At 36.6% G+C, this 22,300-nt stretch overlaps 1 protein-coding gene across 1 annotated transcript in view; it reads right to left on the bottom strand.

Moving 5' to 3' along the window:
- ZNF804B (zinc finger protein 804B) overlaps positions 1–22,300 on the bottom strand; it is a 524,148-nt gene that overhangs the window by 404,048 nt on the left and 97,800 nt on the right. The window lies entirely within an intron of this gene.

The following is a 22,300-nucleotide window of genomic DNA, read 5'->3' as shown; positions in this document are numbered from 1 at the left end:
GCAAAGCTATACAGACAAAATCACACAAAGAAGCATACACATACACACTCAAAAAAGGAGAAAAAGGAAAAATAGATATATAAAAGAAAACAAAAAATAAAAGGAAGAGAGCAACCAAATCAATAAACAAATCTACCAATTATAATAAGCTCTAAATACTAAAGTAAGATAAACATAAAACCAGAAACAAATTAGATGCAGAAAGCAAACCCTAAGTCTACAGTTGCTCCCAAAGCCCACCGCCTCAATTTTGGGATGATTCGTTGTCTATTCAGGTATTACACAGATGCAGGGTACATTAATTTGATTGTGGAGATTTAATCTGCTGTTCCTGAGGCTGCATGGTGAGATTTCTGTTTCTCTTCCACAGCTCCTGGGGTTCAGCTTTGGGTTTGGCCCTGCCTCTGCGTGTAGGTCCCCTGAGGGCGTCTGCTCCCCACCCAGACAGGACTGGGTTAAAGTTGCAGCTGATTAGGGGGCTCTGGCTCACTCAGGCCAGGGGGAGGGAGGGGTATGAATGTGGGGCGAGCCTGTGGCAGCACAGGCCGCCATGATTTTGCAACAGCCTGAGACACGACGTGTGTTCTCCCAAGGAAGTTGTCCCTGGATCACAGGACCCTGGCAGTGGTGGGCTGCACAGGCTCCCGGAAGGGGAGGTGTGGATAGTGACCTGTGTTTGCACACAGGCTTCTTGGTGGCTGCAGCAGCAGCCTGAGCATTTCACGCCCATCTCTGGGGTCTGTACTGATAGCCATGGCTCGTGCCCATCTCTGGGTCTCATTTAGGCAGTGCTCTACATTCCTTCTCTTCACGCACCCTGAAACAATGGTCTCTTGCCTCTTAGGCAGGTCCAGACTTTTTCCCGGACTCCCTCCCGGGTAGCTGTGGTGCACTAGCCCCCTTCAGGCTGTGTTCATGAAGCCAACCCCAGTCCTCTCCCTGGGATCTGACCTCTGAAGCCCAAGCCTCAGCTCCCAGCCCCTGCCCACCCCGGCGGGTGAGCAGACAAGCCTCTCAGGCTGGTGAGTGTTGGTCGGCAGCAATCCTCTGTGTGGGAATCTCTGCGCTTTGTCCTCTGCAACCCTGTTGCTGTGCTTTCCTCCATAGCTTCAAAGCTTCCCCCCTGCCGCCCCGCTGCCGTCTCCACCAGTGAAGAGGTTTCCTAGTGTGTGGAAATTTTCCTCCTTCCCAGCTCCCTCCCAGAGGTGCAGGTCCCATCCCTATTCTTTTGTGTCTGTTTTTTCTTTTGCTCTACCCAGGTATATGGGGAGTTTCTTGCCTTTTGGGAAGTCTGAGGTCTTCTGCCAGCGTTCAGTAGGTGTACTGTAGGAGCTGTTCCTCATGTAGATGTATTTTTGGTGTATTTGTGGGGAGGAAGGTGATCTCCACGTCTTACTCCTCCGCCATCTTGAAGCTATCTCAACATAAACCATTTTAATATGTTCTCTCAATAATCAATAAATATTCTGAAACATGTTCAGATGCCTTGGACTCAACAACTTTCTTTATGAAAGTGGTAAGATTGGCTAAATTTAGATTCTAACAAATACTGATGGAGAAGCTACCATATGCCAGGTACCTGGTAGAGAAAATATGCAGGACCACAGTTCCCATAAGCCTAAACAGGCAATATATTCTCATGGTCCATTCATAATTACAGAATGATATCCTTATTCAGACATAGGTTTTCACTGTTTAAAAAATATTATTTGTATGGCAAAAGGTTGTTGTATGAAAAATAGCTTATTCTAAATTCTCTTTATAATCCATTCATTCCTTTCTATAAATAGCCTATACTCCATTAAGAATCATTTTGTGCCTGCTGGTATAATTTGAAATATCTCTATGATACCCTAGTCATTATAAAGATATTCTTTTATATTTAAAGTACTATTTTAAAAATGGCAAGTTCAATATACCCATTTTACAATGAGAGAAAACAGTTATGAGATGTCCTTTGTTCAACAGTTAGATAATGGTAATATAAGTCTTTAACCAAATAATGTTAATTTGCTTCTATTAATCTCCCTAACTAAATGTTTTAATGTTCAAGGAAATTTCAATTAAAATAATGCTCACTGACCATTAAATTAATGTAGTAAATATTAGAACACTACAATATTAATACATGTAAGGATTACAAAAGGAGCAAAATTTCTAATCACCATATTAAAAATGGATAAATTTCCAACCAAGGTTCTTCATCACATTTAACCAAAATATAATTATAATGTCCTTTCTTAATTTGGCCCATATATATAAGCTGCTTCTACCTAGTGTCTGCTCTTATGTTGCTCTACCACACTTGTTGTAATAGGGTGCACAATATTTTAATTTTGAAAAGGCAAAAACAAACCTAACATTAAATTTTAAAAAACTACAATGAAAAGAACAAAGCAACCTTTTAAAAAGAGTTTGAAATACATATTTTACCACGTGATTTTTCTTTATTTACAAATGTTTTTACATATCAATAAGCAAAGGACAATCCAACAGAAGTTAGACAAAGGATTATAATGAAATATGCCATTTCAGGGAAAAAATACAAACTAGACAACCTATATAGAAATAAACGCTTAATCTCACTTAAAATTAATTTCAAGCAAACAAAATAGTTATCTAATGTATTTTCACACACTTAAATATCTCTAGTTGTTAGGTTTGTCTAGCATGTGAAAATGTGATGCAATCTCATAAACGACTGGAGGGAGTGAAATTGTGTACAATAATCGTGAGAGATAATTAACACCTATCAAAAGTTTAAATCTACCTTCCAATATATAATTTCACTCTAGAAGATACTTTTGCATTTAGGGAAAGAACCTCACTAGTTCTTGTCTTCATTTTCCTTGGTTTGTTTGCTTGGTTTTCTTTTCTTTCTCTCTTTCCTTATTCTGCTGGGGTATATTTTGAAGTAGCTTTCTCAAAATGCTACTTAGTTTTTTAGTTCCCAGCATGTCTAAAAACATCTTTGTTTTGTTCTTCCAAGGGAAAAATTGTATCACTCAATACACTCAAGGATGAGATTATGTTCTTAAGTAGATGTAGTTTATCAGCCCAGTGGAATTTCAGCAACTTTTAAACGATTTTACTCCCTCATGGGGTTTGGAGATTCTTGTGATAAGTGAAAATATTTGTGGAAAGCCTATTTTTTATGAGAAAATATGAGAGTGACTTCCTTGACTTAAGCATGTACTCCATCACTAAGATTTGGTCATTAAATGTAATGAAACTTCATAGGCAATTACCATCTGCTGAAGAATAGCCACGTGGTCATGGGCAGAGACCACGGCTGCAGAATCCACATCCTCATTTCCACTTTCTTTTCGTCCCCTACTCCTAAGACATGTTAACCCCTCTGCTCCACAGTGCCTCTCCTCTTCTAAAGTCCTGCCTCTTCCTATGTTCTATCTGTAGCATACTATAGGGTATATCAGTCAGTCATTCTCCCTGATTCGTTCACTTCCCCTGCTGTATAGAAGCTGAGAACCAGAATGTGTAAGAAAGGAAGGACAGCGCCTTCCTGATGGTACTGCCTCAAGCTAAGCAAATATTAATCTTCTATTAGGATATTCCCTATAATTTATTATGTTACAAAGAGTATCTCAATTTGCAAGAGTTGTCTGTATTCATTGTCTCCAGTCTCAATTCCCTCTTCAGCTCACTCTAATCTTCTTCAACTCCCCATTTGCTTCCCCAAAACAGCTTTACAAAAACCAATGATCTCCACGCATTAAATCCAATGAACATTATTATGATATTCTACAGTTCTCTGCATAATCAGAAACTGTAAAATTCAGTCTCTTATTAGAATTTTTTCATGCCTCTGCTAGGAAAATATCATATTCGTTGGTGTTCTGAATTACCCTCTTTGGGAGCTAACTCCACAAGGCTTAGTCACAGAACGCTTATTCATTATACACACCTCTCCCATGGTCAGCAGCTTTTAACCCTAACTATGTTTTAGACTTAACTCAGAAGACATGAAAAGTGGTATTTCCACAGGATGAGGCCCAGGAAGTTTTTTAAACAAACCTCTCCAAATGATCTCAGTGTGAAGTCAGGGTTGGAAATCACTGGACCTGGTGAGCTCATCTATACAGATGCCTTCAATTCTGGTTTGTACACTGACTCAGATAGATAGATAGATAGATAGATAGATAGATAGATAGATAGATAGATGGATAGATAGATCTCCCAGATCCAATATCAGAGCTCCATGCCACCTCAACACCTTCAATCTTTTTTTCCATTATGCACCTTTCCCAAAGAGTCTTATAGACTTTTTTTCCTACTTAACCCCTATGCAATTTTAATACCATTATATACTATCTGTTTGTGTACTCTGTGCCTTTCTGTGTTTTGTGCATAAAAAAGTAAGACATTTTTCACCATTCAAGAAACAATTTTCATCCCCTTTGGGGATGATATCACCTTTGTTGAGACTACATGGATAAGACAGACCATGGGCACCTTAAATTGTACATGTCCAGAACAAATGCCATTGTTTCTCTTCAAATATAATCCCTTCAAGGACTTTTATATCAGTAAATGGCACTAACATCCAATCTGCTATAAAAGCCAGACACTTGGAAGGCATCTTTGCTATCCCCTGCTCCCTAAACCCCTGTGCTTAACCTCTTAATCCTTTCTATTCCACTTCCCAAACATCTTAGGAATCTGCCAACACTTTTCCATCCCCCTTTCCACCACCCTAGCAGACCATTGCCTGTATAGAGCCAACAGAGTAGCCTTTGGTCTCGATGACTTGAAGCATGAGTACTATTGGAACCGGTAGAGAAGGATAAAGTATTATGGCACACTCGCATATGTCAAGATATGGAAATAGGAAATTAAGTGGTATATTTAGAAGATGGTACAAGCAAAAGATTAATTGGAAAAGAGAGTGATTTAAATCACTAAATTCAGAAACATTTAAGTACCTCCTAGTTCTTATCGGTCAATATCCACACAGAATTTCATTAGTCATTTGGTTTTGTTTCAATATTATATTTTCCCAAATGTCCTCTTTAGAACTCCCTGTACTACCTCAGATGATGTTTTCAAGGTGAAACTCATGATATTTTCTGTCTAAACTATTTATTTTTTTTAATGCATATCTCCAACATTCCACTGTAATCAACATTTATTCCACATTCCATTTTAAATACTTTTTAAATGGTGTATCTTTTACTATCATTTCTAGATTATTTATATTCTGTTTTAAAGATTTCATTAGAGCTAAAGTACCTTACTGATATCGCCTGGAAATTGGCTGATGTGCTAGGCATAGCAAGTAATTAAGAAAAAGAAGAAACCATGCTCCATGTTTTCAAGATGCTTACAGCCTCTTGTAGGAGAGATGATTAAAAACACGAATTTAATAGCAAATAATATAAGATAGAATTCTGCTAAGTGCAACAAGAGAGTAGAGCAGTGAGGAGGTCAGTGGATTATAGATCCAGTGGTCAGAGAACTCATTGATAGAGAAGGTAAGGTTTGGCCTGGGCTCACCAGAAATGCCTAGGATTTGGTCACTGGATAAATGTCAGAGAGACAGATATGTCGGTTTAGGGGATGATAATTATTATCAAAGGCATAGACACTGGGATAAGCATCACTGGTTCATTTGAATTCAAGAAGCCTAGACTCATTTGAGGGGCGAGGGTGCATTGAGAAGGAGTAGTGACATAAATTCAGCTAAGTTTATGCACCACATTGTAGAGGGTTTGTAAAGAGAAGTTTAGATATAATGTGACAGGAAAGAGTCAGTCAAGAGACCTGTTCCAGAGAAAGCAGGGATCTATCTGGCAGGTCGGCAAAGACTGGATAGAGTGATAAAGCCTTGAGTCAAAGAAGTTGTTAGATAAGCTAAGCTTGATCTGTCATGGTAAACTGGAAAGAAGAAAAAGAGATGGACTTGCGGAAGATAAGGGGAAATGATTTTCATCAGCCAACATGAAGATCAATTCCTCCTAGTAGGAATTTTCAGGTAGCATGGTGGAAAGATCATAGATTTTAAAGCATCAGTTCAGTTTTGCCTAGATCCACTACTTGTTATCAAGATAATACAGTGTTTGACTCTGCCTACTTAAACTCTCTGGATCTTAATTCAATGTGTTTACCTATTTTTTAGTGTTTCAATAAAGATGGCATGCAAAATTCCAAGTTGAGTTTCCATAAGACACTTAAGAAATGCTACATTTTGTTTCCTAAACAAACAAACAACAACAACAAAACTTAATTATATTTGACTGTGGAGATTGTTCACCATGGAAACCCATTATGTACATTTTGTAAGCCAAAAAATCTTCTACATACTATTTACATACTATTTATTTTTCTTCCGTTTTCACTTTTAGTTTTCAATTAGGCAGGGTATTCTCAGAAGGTAATTTTGAAATTTGTAACTGAAAAAAATCCTAAAAGTAGAATCATATTGTTTAATGAAGTTTAAATATATATTTTACTTATGTCTTATTTTATATATTTGCATTTTCTTCAGGTTCAATGGCATAGCATAATTTTTCTCTTATATACCATTCATGCATTTTATATTACCTTTTAACTACTATTGATGAATTAAAAAATTTAAAAAGCATACAGTTGTCACTTGGTATCTGTGGAGGATTGGTTTCAGGAACCCCCAGGGATACCAAAATTCACAGATGCTCAATTCCCTTATAAAAAATGGTGTAATACAGTCAGACCTCCCTCTGTATCTGTAGATGTGGAAGCCACGGATACCAAGGGATGACTGTTTCCTTTACCATCTTTAGGATTTTTATATTGCTTTCATTTACTACAGTAAATTGCACTTTTACTTCTCTACTATAATAAGTTTTTCCCTCTTCCCCCATAAGTTGCACTGGACCTAGGAGGCTTCTCATCTGCCCACCATAGGCCTCAGTTAAGATTTCTTTGTATTTGCATAGTTCATTAAAGTTCACAGAGATGGTTCAAATTACCATACTTGATCTTCTTTAATCACCTCAGTGAGAATGAAAAATAGCATGTTTTATTTCCCAGGCACCTTTACCTCACTGCAGGAGGCAAGTCCATATATAAATTATTTATTCCTCAATGGTTCCTGGGTGTATTAAAAAAATCAGTTTATATTGTTCGCCTGACCTTGCAGAAGTGATCTAGAATTACCAGTCCTTTCATAAGATATTTTTTGAAATTAATATGGAATTAGACAGTGAGAAGCAAATGATATTAAATTACTATATCATTACTGAATCTTATTAACAGTTAATATTCTTCCTTATAGAAAACATATTAGATATTAATATCTAATTAACATCAGTAATAAATATAAACAAAAGAAGTCTTAAAAATAAACAAAGGCCCTCCTCAAAATGTCCTCGTTTACAACAAACGAATCAGGAATGTTTTGTTTATGTATGTAATGCTTTCTTTTGCCATGTGTAACTGTTTAAACTGGGGAGACAAAAATGGTTCTTAAGCACTTGAATTTTGAACAAAACATCAAGATTGACTCCCTTTGGCATCTTTTCCAATATCTTTCTGTACTACAGAGTATAGAAAGCTAAAAATCTACATTGTCAAGACTCCCTTGCAGCTAGATCTCTGAAAGTGACAGGTTCTCACAATCATTGGTAAGATTTTTATTTGGATTTGAATTAAGTTTGGGGATGGAGGCAATGGTTTTGACACATCCATTTTCAGCTGGAGGCAATGGCTTTAACACATCTATTTTCAGCTGATGTAGCTTTAACAAGATGACAAGGCAGTTTCCTGATCTCTGAATCTCAGTTAAGACCAATAGGAAGTGGTCATTTTCCAGTTGCCTACCTTTCTGTTGGTGACAATTATCAGCATCCATGGAGAGACAGTTCTATACTGACGTTATGTTGGCCAACCTAGTGCCTGGTCATTCAGCCTTTCCAACTACTTTATAATTGTGTATTTCCCTACTTTTAAACCATTTTTCTTAAAATTGCTAGGCTGGTTTCAATTATCTATATGTGATTGAACTCTGCTTGATGCAGTCCTCAAAGCCAGGGGACAAATAAGTAACAGGAAAAGCTTTGTGACCCTGTGACTTACCTGTTCTCTTAAGAAAGACATGGTGGGGGGTGGCGTTGCCTCCCCCACAACATACTTCCAGTCTCCACATCAGTAATAACTTCAGACCTACCCTTAGGTTAAACATGCAATTCCAGGAGTGCTTTATCCTCAAAACACTTCCCCACGCATTTTCTAATACCCAAAAATATGTTTAAGAGAGGCTAAGACCTTATATTGCCACAATTAGAACTTAGAACTTAACAAGTTTTGGTAAAGTACATATCTGGTTTAAAGGCTATTTGTTTTGGCTTATGATTAGACAATGAAAAAATAAATGATCCTCAATATCTGTTTTCCTTGTCTTATGGGGTGTTGAAGGAAAGAGGAAGTTTTCTAACCCTGAAGGAAGATGAGGTAACGAGAAATGCGGAATGCTGAAAACTGTCATACAGACCAAAAAAGGGCTGATTAATAACTTCTTAGTTTTGCCCACAGTAAAAACTATTGACTTTAACAGTGATGGGTTATTGCTGTGAGCTCAAACACTGAGGGACGGGTCCCAGGATGGGTTTTCCTGGTGGGGGAAAAAAAGGAACTGGAAGAAAGGTGAAAGTGCCTCAAAAACAAATGTCGCATTTTGTGGCTGATGCCAGACCTATTCTCCAAGGAATTATGATGAAAAGCTTTAAAAAATACTTAAAAGCCAGTATGAACATCTTAATATGCTTTTGCCTCATAATTCTGTTTAAGAATTATTTTATTACCAAGACATCCTCTAAGATGAAAGCATGTGATTTTTACAAATGCATTGCTTCTCTAATATGTGATAGGGTTGTATTTAAAAAAGGAAAACAGGCTAAATATGTGTATACAGCAAAGCATCTTCAATAGGTAATTCTTCTAACACTACTAAAAGAAAAATAAAATAAAATAAATATGTTGTACTTGTGATATAACTAGACTTAAATCATTAAAATGAGATTTCCTTCTTTTTCTCTCACAAGGAACTGGCATCTAAGAAAGCTTTTGAGTTTTTTCAAACCAGCATTTCAAAGCTACTTTGCTGGCTGAAATCTAGATTTGGCTTAGCAGATTCAACCACTGAGTTCAAAGATAGTTCTGAATTTGACCCAATATGTTTTCCTCTCTTTAGATATGCTGTAAAGCATCTGAGATAAATGGGGAACATGAATAAAAGGTTTTGGGTCCTGAAAACATCAATAAAGGCAGTCAGCAATTTGAAGCTGGCAGGGGTTGGCCATGGTGTGAGTCAAATAACTGCTGATGGCAAAGAGCTGACAGATGGAATAGCATTTGGTATGTTTACATGGGTATCTGCCTGAAGGGTTAAAGTCGACTTCGTAGGTAAAAAGAATTTTTCCTACTTGGAAAACTAGAGGATAATAATTAATTGGGGTAGTAGCAATGAGCAAATAACAGATTTCACTATATTCAAAATGTCTTTATTCTGTCCTATCATCAGATTTTCACTCTTTAATAATAGATACACATGGCCAATTTGGCTCATAGGTTGACCAATGAGCAGTAGGTGGGACTTGAGAAGTTTATTCTAATGACAACCTCCAGGTAAGGGATGGAAGGAGGGGAGGGGTGGTGTGGTCAGGCTATCAGTAAAGGGATGCCATTTACCAAGGCTAATCACTACCTCAACGTTCCAAAACATTTCAGAATGGCAGTATACTTACTAAGATAAATTATATATATATATACTTATATATGAATACATAGGTTTATGATTCTATATACATTTTATATGTTATATTATATATATACATATCTATAATATAAATGACTATACAACCAAAAATTACATATTACTACAGTTATTAGTTAACAGTGAAGGCTCTGGTGTCAGACAACTTTTCAGTCAGACTTTAACTCTTGTTGTATGGCTTGGCACAAGTTACTTAACTTCTCTATATTTCAGTTTCATCAGTTGTAAAGTTGATTTAATCATAGTAACTATCTTATATGATTGCTCTGAGTATTAAATGAGAGGCTATTTGCTAGGCACATATAAGGACTCCACACAAATACATTTCCTTATGGTTATTGTCATTACTACATTATATTGGACAAATTGCTAGGGAGTCATATGATTTCCAGTTAGTAAGTTTATTCTTAACTACGTCAATGCTTTTCCTTTATTTAGAGTATCCTTACCAGTTGCTCTTTTCTCATATGTCTTCTGTACTCATTATTCAACTAATGAGGGTCTACTGTGTGTTTATTACCACTGGGCAAGGTGCACAGTTCTGTTGGGTCCATCTCATAGCGCACTCTGTAAGGTTCTACCCACATAAACATTCAATGGACTCTTGTAAACCGAATGATCATGTTTGACTGTCCTCAAAGCTAGGGTCATTATCAACAATCAACCTTTTTGGTACTAAGTTATCAAGTCAAGATACATTTTTAAAGGAAATGCAAAGCTCAACCTGGTAATTCAGTAATCCATTGATGTGCAACAAACCACCCAACTTTTATGGATTAAAGCAATGATTTGTTATTTCTGTTGGTTCAAAGAGCTCAGCTGAGTGGTTATTCTGCTCCAGGTGGCAGTGGCTGGCATTACACTCTTGGATGCATTTTACTTGGCTGCTGGGCTGGGCTAAGAAATACAGAAGGGCTTCACTTATATATCTGGTGCCTCAGTATTCCCTCACATGGCATCATTTCCTCCACATGACTAGTTTGGTCTTCCTGACAGTATCATGGTATCAGGGTAGATATACCACTTATATCGCAGCCTAATGCCCCCAAGGTGAAAATGAAAGCCATTAATCTTCTTACAGTCACTTCTTCCACATTTTGTTGATCAAAACAAGTCATAAACCCAGCCTAAATTTAACGGGAGAGGGAATAGACACTACCTCCTGATGGGAAAGCAACATACACAGAAAGGGAAATAATTGACCAGGCCCATTTTTTAAAACTCTATCACAGATAAATATTGCTTCAATAGATTTTTAGAATATTATTTTTTATTATAACAACTAAAGTCTGAGTTTACTTTATTAGTGTTTAGGTGAAAACAGAAATATTTACTGGCCTTTTTTTCCCAGGTTAAAGTAGGTAAGATAATAAGATCTATATTGCTCACCAAGATTTTTGGACCATTTAGTCCAACTAGTGTAGCTTTGTTTAACCATTTATTTACTGCCCAATATGAACCAGACATTGAATCAAACAATTAGTATATAAATATGAGTGAAAAAAGTGAGAGAGTTCAATCTTACAATATTTTAGGAGGATGTATAAAATATACCATATTAGACCAATGTGATAAGTATTATGATTTGGGTAAGGGCAGGATGTCACGATTATTAAGAGAAGCACAACGCTCTGAGCTGGGGAAAGGGTCAGCAAAGTGTCCCTGGCAAAATGCCATCTAGACTGAGTCACAAAGAGAGAAAGAAGCAGAAAAGGCCATTCAAGGTAGATGTGACAGCAGGATCAAAGAGAGTGAAGCCATGTAAGAGCAGAGAGGACATAGAGCTATAAAGGCAGCTGAGTTCTGGCCCCATGTGGTGTGTCAAGTGTGAGACACAGAGAGGCTAGACGTAAGTTTGGACAGAAAAGAGAAAGAAAAAGGGGGTAGAGAAATGAAGGAGAATTTAGGGTCACAGGAGTTTGTTTCTTTTTATTTCTGTTGTTGATTTTTTAGGTTGATTTAAATGTTCTTACGGACTGAAAAGAAGGAGCCTAGGAGGAAATAAAGTTTGATGATTTCATTAATCACTGATTTTGCACCTTCTCCGAGTCTCTCAGCTTCACCTGCGTCTCAGGTCCTTGGCCATTTGCCCCATCACAGCTGTCAGTGCAGCAACGAACTGTGAGTGCACCCACATGCGCCCACTGCCTGAGACCAACACCAGAGCTCTGGGTCTTCCCATTGCATCTCAGATGAAACACAAGCATGGGATCTAGCTTCCCCAGAGGCCACCGGAGAGGCCAGGTGGTCCAGGGGTGTTAACATCAGTACATTGCCTAATGGGAAACAAGAGGAAGGACAACGCCAACAGATCAGTTCCCTCCCCACTCTCTCTTTTGAATGGCCCCCAGGGGTGAATTTTCTGTACAGCGCACCTGGAGCTATCTCACATGGCCAAGCATCTAGTTGGTCTCCCTGGGAACCAACTGTATAACATCATCTCGTATTTGTCTCACATTCTGCCTGTCTCACTGCCCGCTTCCCAGGCCCTGAGACTGCATATCTCAATAACCACATTACCATTTAAGTCTTACCTCAGATTCTGATTTCCAGGAAACCTCAAGCAAGACTAAAATAGAGTCCATAGCAGAGATAGGCATGTACACATTCATTGTCTTAGTCATTGCAAAATAAAAATGTGTTGAATGCTTATTAGCTTATTATGCCAAGCATTTAAGCCAGCCGTTTGAAATATTTAAATGAATCAGAATGAATCCATACCCTCAAGACACTGATAGAAGGGAGAGAGGTATTAAAACAAATGAGTACATGAAAGTATTCTTCCTGTTAAGGAAAAAGTATGAATGCAGTAGCATGGAATTACAAATGGAGAGCAGTCTATTCAGGGTGACTGTAGGTGTGTGTCTATGTGGCAGGGATGGCCAGGAAGCAGGATGGGGGGGGGGGGACACAAAATTCCCCCAAAGGAGGTAAGTGCTGAGCCAAGTTTTAAAATGTGATTCAGTACAAGAAGCCTCAGAGATAAAGGAGCCGGGGCCCACGCTTCAGACACTGCAATCTAGTGAAGGAGACAGGCACACGTTGGCCAGTTTGAATTAAATCTGCCACACTAACCTGCCTCTTCTTCCAACTGCCAAGCCAGACATTTGCATTGGCCTTTCCCTTTGCTCGGAAGTTCTGTAGCCTAACCCTACCACATCTACTCACATCACTTTCTACCAAATCACCTTGTTTTATTTTAGGTATAGCAACCAGGACAATGTGAAATTGCATTAAATATAAGCCCAGTGAAAAAAGAGAGCTTGTCCCACTTTCTCTTCAATATAATTCCAGTGTCTGGAACATAGTAAGTGTCTAGTAAATACTTGCTAATGGATGAATGAAATTATTTTAAAATGATCAAATAATTACAAATTGAGATTCAGGCCGTGAATGGGCACGGCAAAGGCAGAAAGGTATCCAGCCTTTTCTGAAAGACAAGGAAGGGGTTCCCTGAGGAAGGGCTTTTTGAGCTGCTAACAGGATATATAAGCATTAAGGGAGTCAAGAGGTGGGGAGCAGAGGGGCAGAGTATCAGAGCATTCCAAGGAGAGGAAACAGCATGTGAAAGCCCTGAGACAGGGAGCCACAGAACGCATTCCTGGACCTGAAGCAGGTGAGTCTGGCTGAGGCACAGTAAGCAAGGGAAAGGTGGCAGGAGATGAAGCTGGAGAGAGCGGCAGGGATCAGGTCACTGAAGGGACTTGTAGCATATTAGAGGTTCTGATCCTACAAGGCCAATGAGGTGTGTTATGAAGGGGGGTGATATGATCAGATTTATCATTCAGAAAGATTCCTTTGACCACAGTGAGAGGTAGCGTGATGGGTGAAACCACTGCATTCATTCAAGTGTGAGATGGTGGATTCTCAGAGTGAGACAAAGGTGAGGGCAAAGTGAAAAGCAGTGCACAGGAGTGAATGATATAACTGTCAAGGAGGACAGAGTTAAAAATAAAATCACAGTATAAACATCCAAGAATCAAGAACAACACAATCTGCTTTTATAGTTGGCACCTGCTGAGTACAAGGGGAGAAGTCAGTTTACAAAAATGAACTCGTGATAAAAGGATAAAAATGATAATAGGATAAAAATAAAATAATGAAATCTTTTCTGATTGGGAAATTACTCTCTTGTCCTAGTCAGGGCCACACAAACATGACATGGTGATTATGTATTTCATAAAAATAACACAAGCCTTTTAACCTTTCATAAATTGAAATTTTCATTTTCAAATTACTAAGAAGAAGAAGAAGTAATATAACAAGTAATCTATGAAGGGATGATTTTAAGACCCATGGCACAAATTATCACCCAGAATATTCTATGACTTTCAATTTCTGCATATCTATAGTGATAGCTACAATTCATGGCATTGTTTTCTACGTTCCTTGGGTTTAATGTTCCCTTCTGTCCTCTTGTGTTTTCCATCACTATTCTTAGGTCTGTTGTTCACCTTGTCGTGAATAATTAGATGTTCTCTAATCAATGGAAAGACTGCGTCATTGGCTCAATGGTGAGCTCCCTAAGGGCCTTTCATCTTTGTCTTCTTTGCATTCCCAGTGCCAGACATGGTGCTTTGAATCTATGAAGATTTTTTTTTTTTTTTTTAGTTTATGAAGATCTAGAAGGACTGAGTAACCCTAAAGTAAATTTTGAATGATCAAAGAATGCTTAAAATATGAGCTGCATAATTTTATATATTACATGTCTTTTATCCACTTATTTGAAAGCACATAATTCGATCTAAATGTTACATTAAACAGAATATTCGATTTTGTAAAACATCCTACTCCCCAACGATGCCAGATAGTAGTTTGTCATAGAAGCAATGTTGTACGTTTTTGAGTGAGGCTGGCTGATGGGAGGTGCAGCAGTGATTACAAGTTGTCTCTACTCTCATCTATCCTTCCCTAACACACCACCGACTCTCCCCCAAAACACTTTGCTGAATCTCTTTCTTGTTCTCCTGATTCGAGACTTTTTCTATTGATAAATACCCAAGGCATATTATGCTGGTTACTGGGGCACTCTGTTTTTGTTCTCCCTTTTCCGAAATGGATATAAAGTGTATTCTACCTACCTAAGATTCTGATGAGAATAAAATGAGATCTTTTATTTGAAAGTCTGCTGATAATGTAAAGAATGAGTACAGATTTAAGATATAAAAACGATAGTTATTGCAGTGAAAATATGCTAAAGACTGTGGGTATCAAAGATTTTGGGGACCACAGCAGAAAACTTGACAGGTAGACCTAATAGATCAGTAACACCCATGCAAAGAAAAATATGTAGTTGCTTCCCACTTCTGCTAAGCATAGAGCCCAAAATCCTGAGTATCATATACTAAACACCTTGCAATTCGATATTAACTGGTATTTGCAGCATTCAGTTTCCAGCCTCCATGCCCTTCCATAATCTGACTTAAATGTCTTTCCTTAGCAGAAAAAGTTCTCTCTCTAGTGCACTACTCTCTCCTTTCTGAAGCCTCCTGGCCCCAACTTTTTCTCTGACTCCATGGCATTCTGTATCCACTCACACTATGGAAATGTTAACGGAGCTAATGAGATCATTTAGTTGTAGTCTGGTATTTAACTAGTGCTTTAAATAGTAACAATTTGTGTTAAAAGTCCATGTTTTTCATGTACAGGATTTCTGCTGTAGTAGACTAAGATTCCCATGGGGACAGATCACATCTCACTCATCTTTGTGTTCTCTGGCACTTAAAGCAATGTCTGCAACACTGTGGTAGATTAATATATAGTTGTTGAAAAAAAATAATAAAACTCCAAATAAGGAAATAAGTTAAAGACTCATACTTTAATACAAAGCAGTCAGCAACCTGGACAGGAATTTAGTGTGATTAACTAGTGTGATTCTGTGATAGACTTTGCTCAAGTTTTATTTTTGCCAGGAATGAATAGCTCATTTTGAATATGGAATAAAAACATTAAAGTGTGTTACCCAAAACAATATAATGTAATCAAAGTTCTGCTGCTATTTTTTTAAATTGGCATTTGAAGATGCCAGCTAAAGACCAGAAAAAGTCTTGAGGGTCCACTGTTTTAAACAAATTAAATATTCTGATTTCTTTACATCTCATTAGTTAATGTAGTGACTAACTCACTTCTTTCATTTGTGTCTTCCTACTTACATGAATGGAGTTTTTTTTTTCTCACTCTTTTCATTTTTCTTTTGTTAACATAATTCTTTGCAAAAGCAATCCAATTACTTCAGACACAGGCCTATAAATACGAACCTTAGATTCTCATAACTCAATATCCTATTGAGAAAGAGTTCACATGAAATTTGGGTAACTTGCTTTGATCCAATTAAGGAGATTATTTATTTCTGAACATGAAAAATAAAAAATTTACTGAAGCCAAAGATATCTAAACATGGTTTTGCTACCCACCAGGGTATGTATAAAAATATTCAATAAAGCCCATTTTAATTCACTTTTTATATCAACAATAAATACATCACCTGTAGTACTTTAGAGGAAGTAGCAAGTATATTCCAATGTTAAGCAAAAACATTTAAAACATTAAATATGTTAAATTCCACATGTATAAGTGTAAGCTTAATTCTATATCTTTTTTGTATTTGCTCAAACAAATGTGGTCAAATACAGCATTATCCTCCAGAATATCTTCTACTGTAATAATCTAAAGCCAGATCTCACTGAGCAAGAGAATTTTCTGTCAGATCAGATCTGATAAACTTTGATTTTCCGAATAGTAACAAAGTAGAGTTAATCATATCTAAAGAAGTCCACGTAACCAGATTTGAAAAGAAATATGGACATAAGATGATATAATTCAGAGAGTTTGTAAACATCAAAAATTAATCTCACATTTTTCTATAATTTTAAATATTTATAAATTACTGATTTTCTCAATAGAGAAATTTACACACTTAGTTCTGTGATAACTTTATTCTTTTTGAGGTAGACTATGAAATTTATATTCATTTGGTTATTTCAAAATGATTGTAATAAATTTTAGAAAATACTCGACTATAAGCACATTTTCTTGATCTGATTATTCAAATATCCATCATATAATCTTAGTTTACTTACTAGATATCATTTTACATCTAAATAAAACTATATTTACATGGGCATGTATGGATACATATGCAATGTTCCCTCAGGATCTTAGTTGCATATAGTTGCTTGTGGAAAATATTTTAACCTTAGTGGTCTGATGACTGACAAACTACTTTTCAAATCGTCAGATCTAAATTATAAGGTCTAAACCAAAATACATTATTTATGTGTCTGTAAATTATGGTGCCAAGAGGTTTTTCAAACTAGTAGGAGAGAACATCAAAGAGAAGAGGACATTTATTCTTATTCCCCAAATAAAATTTTGCTACATCATGTCTACTCATAAAATAGATTGAATTAACTATAATTATACAATGCCTGATAATATTACCAGTTAGAGAAAAGTTGAGCCCTTTTATTAACATATGGCTTATGTTAACTTTTGCAAAACACATGAAAAAATGGCCTGATCCAATTTTTGTGTTTAATTCATTGATTTTGGTAAGTCATTAAATTGAGTTGTTTTGTAAATACTTACAGGTAAAACATCCCCCCCCCCATATGACCTATACAGAAACATACTACATACACACACACACACGCACACACACAGAGCTCTTGATATAACATTCCTACATTTTCCTTCCTCTTATTGATGAAGAGTGTTGCCTGAAAATAAACCCAATGAAGTCTACCTGCTCACTGGACAAAGAGGTCCACTGCTAAGCAAAATATATACTGAAATGACAATACTATTTTTAATGCTTTCATAAGACTGTTCATTTATATATCTATCCCTAGACAGTCAGGAAATGTTTATAAGTCTCCCCACTAATAATCTCTATCCCAAGCTGTTTTATTTCTTGAAAACACTATTGAAAATATGTCCACCTTACAGCTGTAGAACCAGAAAAACAGAATAAAGCTGGAAAATACTGGCATCACCAAGTCCACAGTTGCTGCTGATGTGTTTTCCTAAATGCATAATGCTAATAGTTCTTTTTCAAAGTCATTATTCTTTGGAATATCACTGCATTTTTCTATGCCATAACACTTCTAAAACTCTTTATGAAACATTAACATTAATAATAACATTGTTAATCTATTTTAATATAAATATAATTCATTATGGTATTACAGTCAATGATTTTCTTTTTTTTTAAAATATTTATTTTATTTTTGACTGCCTCGGGTCTTAGTTGTGGCACACGGGCTCTCTAGTTGTGACACATGGGCTCGCTATTTAGTGGTGGCTCATGGGCTTAGTTGCCCCACGGCATGTGGGATCTCAGTTCCCAGACCAGGGATCAAACCCGTGTCCCTTGCATTGGAAGGCGAATTCTTAACCACTGGACCACCAAGGAAGTCCCTGTCAATGATTTTCTTACCAGGTCTATACTTGCCTCAAAGCCCTTCATTGTATTCATCGTGCCCTAGCACTTCAGGGACCATACAATCTGGCAGCGTTTATTGAATATTTTCTGTATCTTTCATCTACTATAAAATATTCATCAAATTCAGTTACATGTCCTATTCTCTCTGTCTCATCTTAACTATTAAAAACTGTATAATAAATGGTCAGCCTTAATCCAGCGAAGGAATTATAACCCCATCTCTATTCCTTGACTTCAAGTTGTGTGAGTTCTTAGTTTTGATTTATATTCTTTTTTTGTTTTTGCTAAACTTACTTTCTATCTTTTGCAAGAAAGGATCAAAAATTTATCAAATTTAACTCTTACTGCCACAAGAGGTTATATACTCAAGAGAAAACTTTGAAAAAGGGAACTTAAGTGGGGAAGACCCATCTAGAAAAGGCCAGAGATCATTCTAATGTGAGGAGGGGGGGAGTATTTAGATCTCCTTTGCTATTTATGAATTAGAGAAAATATGGATCAGGAAGAACAGATAATTATAGGTAAAGAAATGTACTACTTAAGAGCACAGCTTCTGGAATCAAATTTCCCAATTTTAAGGGTGGGTCCCAGTATTTCCTAAGTGTGAAACTGGGATAAATGAAAACTTTACTTAAACATTTGTTTGGCATACATCAAATAGTAAAATAGTTAATTAATCAGAGTTATTTGAGGTTTAAACAAGGTAACTCCTGTTAAGAGGCTAGCACGTTGCCTGGCTTAGAGTAAAAATAAATAAATGTAATTATTATTATTATTAGGTTGGAGGACCCATTTATGGAAACCATAAATTTGTTGCACAATTTTAGGATTTTCCTCTTGCAACTTTAGCTGCCCATGTAGAAGATCAAAAAAGAACAGTAGGCGGTATAGTCATTTTCACAATACTGATTCTTCCAATCCAAGAACATGGTATATCTCTCCATCTGTTTGTATCATCTTTAATTCCTTTCATCAGTGTCTTACAGTTTTCTGCATAGAGGTCTTTTGTCTTCCTAGGTAGGTTTATTCCTAGGTATTTTATTCTTTTTGTTGCAACGGTAAATGGGAGTGTTTCCTTAATTTCTCTTTCAGATTTTTCATCATGAGTGTATAGGAATGCAAGAGATTTCTGTGCATTTTGTATCCTGCAACTTTACCAAATTATTGATTACCTCTAGCAGTTTTCTGGTGGCATCTTTAGGATTCTCTATGTATAGTATCATGTCATCTGCAAAAAGTGACAGTTTTACTTCTTCTTTTCCAATTTGTATTCCTTTTATTTCTTTTTCTTCTCTGATTGCCATGGTTAGGACTTCCAAAACTATGTTGAATAATAGTGGTGAGAGTGGACATCCTTGTCTTGTTCCTGATCTTAGAGGAAATGCTTTCAGTTTTTCACCATTGAGAATGACGCTTGCTGCGGGTTTGTCATACATGGCCTTTATGATGTTGAGGTAGGTTCCCTCTATGCCCACCTTCTGGAGAGTTTTTATCATAAATGGGAAAATGACTATACTACCCAAAGCAATCTACAGATTCAATGCAATCCCTATTAAATTACCAATGGCATTTTTTACAGAACTAGAACAAAAAATCTTAAAATGTGTATGGAGACAAAAAAGACCCCGAATAGCCAAAGTGGTCTTGAGGGAAAAAAACGGAACTAGAGGAGTCAGACTCCCTGACTTCAAACTATACTACAAAGCTACAGTAATCAAGACAATATGGTACTGGCACAAAAACAGATATATAGATCAATGGAATAGGATAGAAAGCCCAGAGATAAACCCACACACCTATGGTCAACTAATCTATGACAATGAAGGCAAGGATATACAATGGAGAAAAGACAGTCTCTTCAATAAGTGGTGCTGGAAAAACTGGACAGCTACGTGTAAAAGAATGAAATTAGAATACTCCCTAACACCATACACAAAAATAAACTCAAAATGGATTAGAGACCTAAATATAAGACTGGACACTATAAAACTCTTAGAGGAAAACATAGGAAGAACACTCTTTGACATAAATCACAGCAAGATCTTTTTTGATCCACCTCCTAGAGAAATGGAAATAAAAACAAAAATAAACAAATGGGACCTAATGAAACTTAAAAGCTTTTGCACTGCAAAGGAAACTACAAACAAGATGAAAAGACAGCCCTCAGAATGGGAGAAAATATTTGCAAACGAATCAATGGACAAAGGATTAATCTCCAAAATATATAAACAGCTCATGCAGCTCAATTTTTAAAAAAACAAACCACCTAATCAAAAAATGGGCAGAAGACCTAAATAGACATTTCTCCAAAGAAGACATACAGATGGCCAAGAAGCACATGAAAAGCTGCTCAACAGCACTAATTATTAGAGAAATGCAAATCAAAACTACGAGGTGTCACCTCACACCAGTTACAATGGGTATCATCAGAAAATCTACAAACAACAAATGCTGGAGAGGGTGTGGAGAAAAGGGAACCCTCTTGCGCTGTTGGTGGGAATGTAAATTGATACAGCCACTATGGAGAACAGTATGGAGGTTCCTTAAAAAACTAAAAATAGAATTACCATATGATCCAGCAATCCCACTACTGGGCATATACCCAGAGAAAACCATAATTCAAAAACACACATGCACCCCAATGTTCATTGCAGCACTATTTACAATAGCCAGGACACGGAAGCAACCTAAATGCCCATCGACAGACGAATGGATAAAGAAGATGTGGGACATATATACAATGGAATATTACTCAGCCATTAAAAGGAATGAAATTGAGTCATTTGTAGAGACGTGGATGGATCTAGGGACTGTCATACAGAGTGAAATAAGTCAGAAAGAGAAAAACAAATATCGTATGTTAATGGATATATGTGGAACCTAGAAAAATGGTACAGATGATCTGGTTTGCAGGGCAGAAATTGAGACACAGATGTAGAGAACAAACGTATGGACACCAATGGGGTAAAGTGGTTATCTATTAATTATCTATTAATTGGCTTCTGCTTCTTTCCTTTCACATTTCATAGAGTCAAATATGCTCTGAAAATTATGAAAAAGTATATTTTTTTACAAGACTTTTAAACCCTGGTTTTTTTCAGTGCTCACAGTATATAGGCAGGTAAGAGATAAATGTATGCAGAAATTACCTAGTGGCCTTTGTACCACAACCTAGCACATTCTCTAAGTTACTTAGGAAACTGCTAAAAAATGCACCGTGATAGGAATACAGGTCAGTTACGAGATGCAGACAAAGCCAACCTATAGGAGCTCAATGCCTGCCCACAGTCCACACACCCGATGGAGCCTTTCACTGATTAGTATGGGTAAAGTACATTTATTATCATCCTTTTACTTTATTATCCATTCTTTTACTTTTAACCTATGTGTGTCTTTACTTTTAAAGTGGGCTTTTTATAGGCAGCATAAAGTTGATTTTTTCTTATCCAACCTGACAATGTTTGCCTTACATTTTTTTAACTTTGTATTTAATGTATTATTTATATGATTGGGTTTTCAACTACCATCTTACTATATATTTTTTTCTATTTATTCCAACTCTTCTTTGTTCCTTTTTTCCTCTTTTTCTGCCTTTCAGATTGAGAATTTTTTGTAATTCTATTTTATCTCCTTAGCAACAATTCTTTTTTTGTGCATATTACTGATTATTTGAGGTTTATAGTATGCATCCTTAATTTAACAGCCTACTATCAAGAGACCTTATACTACTTCACATACCGTATAAGAACTGTACAATATGCGTCCATTTCTCCCCTTCAAAACTTTGTACTGTCGTTTTTACACACTTCACTTCTGCATGTATTATAAACTCCATGATGCATTATTATTAGTGTTGCTTTCAACTGTTATTTATAAAGGGATTTAAATAATGAGAAAAAATTCTCTTTCTATTTACTCACAGAGTTATCATTTCAATGATCTTAATTCCTTTGTGCAGATCCAGATTTCCAACTGGTAATATTTTTTTTTCTTGTAGTGTGGGTCTGCTGGTAGTGAATTCTTTTCACTTTTGTATGTCTGAAAAAGTCTTATTACACCTTAGTTTTTAAAAGATATATTTACCAGGT

Source organism: Balaenoptera musculus, chromosome 9, assembly GCF_009873245.2.
Source record: "Balaenoptera musculus isolate JJ_BM4_2016_0621 chromosome 9, mBalMus1.pri.v3, whole genome shotgun sequence".
Lineage (NCBI taxonomy): Eukaryota > Metazoa > Chordata > Mammalia > Artiodactyla > Balaenopteridae > Balaenoptera > Balaenoptera musculus.
This window is presented reverse-complemented; position numbering and strand designations above follow the sequence as displayed.